Source organism: Sorex araneus, chromosome 2, assembly GCF_027595985.1.
Source record: "Sorex araneus isolate mSorAra2 chromosome 2, mSorAra2.pri, whole genome shotgun sequence".
NCBI lineage: Eukaryota > Metazoa > Chordata > Mammalia > Eulipotyphla > Soricidae > Sorex > Sorex araneus.
In genome coordinates this window covers 162,124,908-162,133,386 of record NC_073303.1, presented here as the reverse complement: position 1 = coordinate 162,133,386, position 8,479 = coordinate 162,124,908, and positions in this window count along the sequence as shown.

The window sequence follows — 8,479 nt, the reverse complement described above, 5'->3', positions numbered from 1 at the left end:
ATCACTCTGGTGGGGCTTGGAGACCATATGTGATGTTGGAGAGTTAACCTCAGTTGTTCACTTGCAAGAAAAGTGTCCTGGCCCTCGACCTGCCCTCGACGCCATCTTGCCACAACCAGCAGTGAAGAATCGGGCCCTTCCAGAAGGCACCGCAAGCCAGAGATTGCTTTGGACCCCAAACTGGGCCAAGAACACCCATGTGCCATACGGAGAAGGTACAGCCAGCAGGCCTTCCCCAGATAGAGCCCCAGCGACACTGAGATTCTACTAACACGGCTCCGGTATGCGGGACTGGGACATCTCCAAACCGCAAGGCCACTTATGCAGCCACACAACCTTTCCTGATATACAAAATATGTGCTCAGGAATGGCTCAGCTACCCCTGAGTGTCCATTATCCCAGAGGAACAGAAACCGATCTCAGAATGCAGCGGCTACTGGCAGATATACTCCTGGACTCTGAACTAAGCTACAGCCCTGTGCAGCCCCAGGAAGGGAAGGGTTTCTGTCTTTTGGCCTTTTCCCCCCTGGACATCATGGTGACTGCTACCATTCAAAATCAATTGAACAGAGAGGTAGGAGTTTGCATTGATGGGACGGGATGCACAGGGAATCTTGCAATGGGAGAGGCAGAACCGGCCCTCCCTTTTGCCCAAATGAGACTCCGAGCGGTCGTCCATGTACAGCTCTTCTGCTCCTGAACAGCCATGATCCCAGCACCACAGAAACAAGTCTCAGAATGCAGCGGCTGCTCGCAGAAATACCTCTGGACTTAATACCAGAATTGGAAATCTGGGCTGCCACTCTCGCGACCATGCAACATCTTATGCTCTTTGTTGCCAACAATAGAAAACATACAATCTAATGATGACATTCCGACAGGTCTGACTGTTGGGGGAAAACCTCCAAATAATGGTAGTGAATTTCTTGTCGAAAATTGAATGTAATCAAAGTAAGGAAAGAGTATAGTGAAAATATCTGCCACACAGGCAGAGGGGGAGTGGGAGGGGTGGTATGCTGGGTATATTGGTGGTGGAACATGTGCACTGGTGAAGGGATGGATGTTTCAGCATAGTATGACTGAGACTCATCCTAAAAGCCCTGTAACTGTTCTCACGGTGACTCAATTAAAAAAATAAATAAAATTAAAAAATAAAGAAGTTGACTCAAAAATTGTGTAACTTAATATACAAAAGAATGAAGTTGGACCCTATCTTCAAATAATCCATAAGAATTAATTTAAAATGAACCAAGTATATTAATAAAAGAGCAAAAGCCTTAGACAAAAAATTTTATAAATTTTTATGCTTTTTATTTAGTCAATGACCTTTTACATATTATACCCAAAGCACAGACATATAAGAAAAATGGATAAATTGAACATCACAAAAATTTTAAGACTTTCATGCTTCAAATAAATGAACTATAAAGAGAATAAAAAGACTGCCTACAGAATGTGAAACTTTTTTTTCCACTCATGTATCTGATATGAGATTTGTTTCTAAAATATAAAAAAGACCAATAATGACTCAGTAATGAAAAACTGTATAACTTAATTAGGAAGATATGATCTCGGGTTGAAGCAATAGCACAGCAGGTAGGGCATCTGCCTTGCATGCAGTGGATTCGAGTTCGATTCCCAGCATCCCATATGGTCCCTCGAGTACCGCTAGGAATAATTTCTAAGTGCAAGAGCCAGGAGTAACCCCTGTGTATTGCCAGGTGTGACCCAAAAAGCAAACAACAATAATAACAAAAACACATAACTTAATTAAGATATGATCTAAATGCATACTTTTCCAAGGAAATGTACAACTTTACCATGTCCCATTAAATATGCTTAGTATCTTTGGGCATAAGGGTAATGTAAAGCAAAATCACAATGAAATACAACCTAGGATGACCAACATTGAAAAGATAGTCACAAGGATTAGAAAGTGTCTTGGTATATTATAATTCCCTGGTAGAAATGGCTGGTAGAACTAAAATGGTGCAGATGCTTTGGAGAAATCGTTCAAAATTTTGAAGAGTTAAACTTAAATGAGACCCAAAGATTCCCCTCTCAAATAACTATGCATGAGAAATGAAAGACATGTTCACACAAAAATTTGAACAAAAATGTTCATAACCATCACAAAGTGGAAGCAACCTAGATAGCCTTCTACTGATGAGTGAATCAATAAATTATGATATATCAGAAAAGTGTCCTGCTCACTGTATTATCTCTCTAACCCTTTACTCACTTTTTATATAAAAAAATAATTTACAGAGATGGTAGTCTATCAAATATTTTGACTCACTTCAGGAAAATTAATAGGATACATCTATGTAATTTTTAAAAAGAATTATTTATCATGTTGCATGACTTTTGAACCACAGATTCAACAAAATTTCATAAGCACAATAAGCTGTAATTCTGTGAGAGCTTTCCTATTTTAGAAGTCAGTACTCTCTAAGGCTTCATAAGGTTTGTAACTAACAGTCCCAGTATCACAGTGACTTCATTTTTCAAGATAAAACAAGCTATTCACTAAATGTATAATAATTTTTTCACCAGTGTCCATTATAACAAAAGTAAGTGACTAATATATATATATATATATATGTATATATGTATATGGAATTGAAAGAGCTATGCTAGGAATATCATGTCTCACTCAAGTGAGAGAAAGAATCCGGAGTTCTGAACTCTGTTGATGGTCAAAAATCAGGAGTGCTGTCTCATTTGCCAAGGCATCAAAAATCAGATGGGCCGGTCATGTAATGTGATTCAGAGACAGTCACTGGACTAGAGCTGTGACCGACTGAATTCCAAGGGATGTCAGAAGACCTCGTGTCTGCCCACCAACTATATGGGGGACAGGGATGAGTGGAGACGTTACTGGCACCCGCTTGAGCAAATCGATAAACAAAACGGGATGACAGTGATACAGTGATCTACATATGTATCAAGATCTTCATTACTATAAGGTATTAGTTCACACATTTTTGGATTTGAGAAAAAATGATGCAAAACAGTAAGGGATTTACCCAAATAGAATGGAAAGTGCTAAAAAGCAATGTCACAAATCACAGAAGTTTAAGGAGAAGGCAGAGAAATAGTACAGTGGATGAGGGGCTTGCCTTGCAGAATGATCAGAATTCTATGCCCAGCATCCCATATACCGGAATATTCCTGAATACAGAACCAGGAGTAACACAAAAGCATCGTCAGATGTGGCCTTCAAACAAACAAACAAACAAAGAAATGAGTCATAGAAGCAGGATGCAGGGAGCTGAAAACCAGATTAGTGAATTTGAAGACAAAATACCAATCACCCCCACAGAAAAGAAGAGGCAAGAGAAAGACATGAATGACTTGAAGAAAAGATAATAGCTATGTATCCCAGCATCTTAAAAGAGACTGTGCATAGATATGGGAGGTCTAGTTTACTTAGTGCTTTATATATCACCTGTTTAACTAAAGCATTTTGTGCTGCTGCCTTGGAGGTCTCAGCCCCGGGTCCCACACACCTAGGTTCCTCTGCCGGTTCCTTCATGCATGGGCTTGTCCGAATGTGTGGAGAGGGGCCTTGAGCATGGCTGTGACTAGGCTCCGGAGGTCTTCAGCCACAGGTAGCACTGCTCAGGGTGGGGAGGGAAGCTGGAGCCCATTCCCTCTGATTGTCTTCTCCCGGGCAATCAAAATAGCAAGCATAAAACACAAAGACAACTTAAACTACCAAGAGGGAAACAAAATATCAAATACATGGCAAACAAAAAAAATTCACAACAGCTCTCTCAAATTCCTATAACCAAGAAAATAGAATAGAATGATATATTAAAGTATTAAATTTTAAAATTATTCAACCTAGTGTCCTCTGCCTTGCAAAGTTGTCATTTTGAGAAAGATAAAAAAAAATTTCATATAAACAACAGCTGGAGACATTTGCCTTTTCTAAACCAATTCTTTGAGGAGTTCTGAGTAGCCTCCTAATAATATTTGAAAAGTGACTTAATGGAAACATCTGAATCAGAGATAAATACAGGCTCAGAGACCGGCTGTTTTCTGAGCTTTTGATATGTTTCATTCTGATTGACATGAGAGAATACAATTTGTCTTAATTTGTATTTCCCTAATCATGAATGATTATAGCACTTTATTCATCTGTCTGTTGGCTATCTATGTCTTTTTGGTAAATGTCGATTCATCTCTTTGCTCCATTTGTGAATGGAGTCATTGAACTTTTGTTAAGTTTAGTTAGTGCTTTATATATCAGCTGTTTATCTAAAGCATTTTGTGCATTTTCTCCCATTCTTTTTATTATAGCTTGTGTGTGTTTGTTGGGTTTTGCTATGCAGAAACTTTCGGTTTTTTGAACTTGCTGAAAAATTTTAACTTGGTGTAGTCCCATTTGTTCATTTTTGTATTTTTGTCTTTGCTAGTGCGGTCATCTTGTTGGAAGACTCCTCTGGGATCAATTTCCTGAAGAGTTCTGCTTATATTTTCTTCAATATATTGTATGGTCTGCTCTAACCTCAAAATCTTTAATCCACTTGGAGTTTACTTTTTTGAATGGTGTGAGACATAGTTTTAATTCCACATTTTCACATGTGGCTAGTCTGTTTTTTAACACCCTTTGCTGAAGGGACATTCTTTGCTTCATTTTATAAGACTTAGCCCCTTTGTCATAGATTAGTTATCCATAAATCTGGGGTGCTAACGCAGGACTGTCAATTTTGTTTCATTGGTCTGCAGGTCTGACTTCATTCTACATGAAAACTCTTAAAACTCAAATAATAGAAAACAATCCAATTAGTAAATGGGCCAAGTATTTAAACAGGTTCCAATAAAATGGCATTTAGATGTCATAGAAGGATACAAAATATGCATAATATCATCAATAATCAAGGGAAAAAATACAACCACAATGAGAAATAACCCACCAAATAAAATAGCTGAAATTGAAATTAAAATTAACACTGGAAGTAGCAAATCAGATATATATATGTATTGGCAATAAAATAATTTTGGAATTAAATACACAGCATTTAATGAGGATCTTAATTTAAGTTAAGCTTTATTCACACTAAGCCCTACCTCTGCACATCATACTGCTTACTCAACCCTTCTGCATCATTTCCTTTCCAAAGTTCTAAGGATCACTATCACTGTCACTGTCATCCTCTTGCTCGTCGATTTGTTTGATTGGGCACCAGTAATGTCTCCATTGTGAGACTTGTTGTTACTGTTTTAGGCATATTGAATATGCCACGGGTAGCTTGCCAGGGTCTGCTGTGCAGGCGGGATACTCTCAGTAGCTTGCCGGGCTCTCTGTTAGGGACAGAGGAATCAAACCTGGGTCGGCCGCGTGTAAGGAAAACGCCCTACCTGCTGTGATATTACTAAGGATAAGAGAGAATTAATTAGCCGAACGGGGTCCCCGACCTCCTCCTGCAGCTGCCCCGCCTCGTGTCCTGCGCGACCCGTCTCCTGATCCACTCTCCAACTGCGGCCTGCCCATCCAGGTACCGTCATTGACTTTCGGCCACGCCCTCCCGTCCCCAGCTTCCTGCCTAACAAGGTCCCTGACCTCCTCCTGCAGCTGCCCCGCCCCGTGTCCTGAGCGTCCCACCTGGCTAAGAGGAAGACACTGGGGGCGTGGCCTGTATATTAGGGGGCGTGGTCTCAAAGTGGGCGTGCCCTCCTGTCGGAGCGGTCAACGCTAACGCAGCCGCAGTTATTCTTTGTTACCTCAGCATAATAGTTACTGTCTATTTCTTTGAAAATCACTTTAGCCATCTCAAACACTCATGCAAAATATCCATTAGCTTAGTTTGACACTATAAAAGCTGTCAGTGAATAAGGGAAGTTTAGCACAACCAGAGCCCCTCCTTTCTGCAGCAACAGGGAACAAGAATAGATAACTACAAAGTTCCAACTCTATACTTCCATAACAATATGAAGAAGCAGCGAAAATCCCCTCCACGAAGAGAGGGAGAAGAAAAGATTCCAGAAACATCAATGGGGGCTACTCACATCTACGACCTCTCAGATAAACAATTCAGAGAGGAGATCTGTAGGAGAGTCGACCTACTCCAAGCAACCATGGAACAGACATCCAATAAATTAAGGGAGGAGATGAATGAAGCACTGGAACGGTCTACCAAGAAAATCCAGGACGAAATGAGAGCAGAAATCTCAAACCTATGAACGGAAGTCACACAAATAAAGGAATCGGTAGATGAATTAAAAATCTCACTAGAGGCCCTCAACAGTAGAATGACTACAGCTGAAGACAGAATCAGCGACCTGGAATATGAGCTGCAGAAAGCTTATAGACAACAACAAATCATGGCCAAAGACCTCAAAATGGCTATAGAGCGAATCAGAGCCCTGGGGGATGACTTCAAGAGGAACAACATAAGAATCATTGGAGTACCAGAACCACAGGGAAGTAATCCCAATGAAAAAAACACAGTCAAAGACATCATTGCTAAGAAATTCCCAGAGCTGGAGAAGGCAGGCATCCAGATACAAGGAGTCCGAAGAGTACCAGCAAAAAGAGACCTGAATAAAAAGACTCCAAGGCATATCATAGTCAGAATGACGGATGCTATGGATAGAGACACAATTCTGCAAGCAGCAAGGTCAAAGAAGGAAATCACATACAAAGGAGCACCCCTCAGATTTACAGCAGACCTGTCAGCGGAAACCCTCCGAGCCCGAAGACAATGGTGGGACATAGTGAAAAAACTTAACGAAATGAATGCCTCACCAAGAATACTTTATCCGGCTAAACTCTCACTCAAACTCAAAGGAACCATACACTATTTCTCAGATAAACAACAGCTCAGGAACTTCATAGACTCAAAACCAAACTTGAAAGAAGGTCTAAAAGGGCTACTGTAAGACAAGGAGGAGCCCCATAAAAACAACAAATACCTCAGAAATATGACACAAAATCCTATGACAATAATCTCTCTCAATGTCACCGGCCTAAATGCACACATCAAGAGACACAGAGTGGCAAAATGGATCCGGAAATTAAACCCAACATTCTGCTGCCTGCAAGAAACACACCTGAACAAACAGAGTAAACATAGACTCAAAGTCAAAAGATGGAAAACAATCCTGCAAGCAAACAACTCCCTTAAAAAAGCTGGAGTGGCCATCCTGGTATCCGACAACATAGACTTCAGGTTGAAAAAGATTAAAAGGGACAGTGAAGGTCATTTTCTATTTATCAAGGAATATGTACAACAGGAAGAAATCACACTCTTAAACGTATATGCTCCTAACAAACAACCGGCTAAATATTTAAAACAACTCCTAATAGACTTCAAAGAGGACATCACTAACAGCACAATTGTAGTCGGAGACTTCAATACGGCATTATCGCCTCTAGATAGATAGACAAGAACAAAACTCAACAAGGAAACACTGACTCTGAAAGAAGAAATTGAAGAGAGAGGCCTAATAGACCTATACAGGGCCTTACACCCCAAAAAGAAAGAATACACATTCTTTTCCAGTGCACAAGGAACATTTTCTAAAATAGACCATGTACTGGGCCCCAGAACATACCTCAATAGAATCGGAAAAATAGAAATTGTATCAACCATCTTTTCAGACCACAATGCGCTGAAGATAGAAGCTAACCACTCACCGACACGGAGAACCAAATCAAACACCTGGAAATTAAACAATTCAATGAACAATGAGTGGGTCAGGAAGGAAATCAAGGAAGAAATCAAAAGACACTTAGAAACAAATGAGAATGAAGACACGAGCTACCAAAACCTATGGGACGCAGCTAAAGCCGTGTTAAGGGGAAAGTTTATAGCTCTCCAAGCATTCCTCAGGAAGGAAGAAAGGGCCCACATAGATAGCTTGACTTCACGACACAAGACCTTAGAAAAGGACCAGAAAAAGGAACCCAAACCAGACCGAAGGAAAGAAATAATAAAAATTAGAGGAGAAATGAACTACATCGAAACCAAAAAAACAATCTGAAAGATCAATGAAACAAAGAGCTGGTTCTTCGAGAAAATAAATAAGATTGATAAACCGCTAACAAGACTCACAAAGAAAGAAAGAGAGAGAACCCTAATAAATCGAATCAGAAATGAAAAGGGGGACATCATGAGAGAAACCGGTGAGATACAAAAGATCATTAGAGACTTCTTTGAAGGCCTATACGCCACAGAACAGGAGAACCTAAAAGAAATGGATGAATTCCTTGACTCCTACAATCTCCCAACACTGAACAAAGAAGACTTGGAATACCTGAATAGACCCATCAATGTTAAGGAAATTGAAACTGTAATCAAAAATCTCCCCCAAAACAAAAGCCCAGGCCCAGATGGTTTTACCGGTGAATTCTTCCAAACATTTCAAGAAGACCTGTTGCCAGTTCTCCTCAAACTCTTCCAGGAAATTGAAAAAAAAGGAACTCTCCCAAACAGTTTCTAAAAAGCATACATCTCCCTAATAGCAA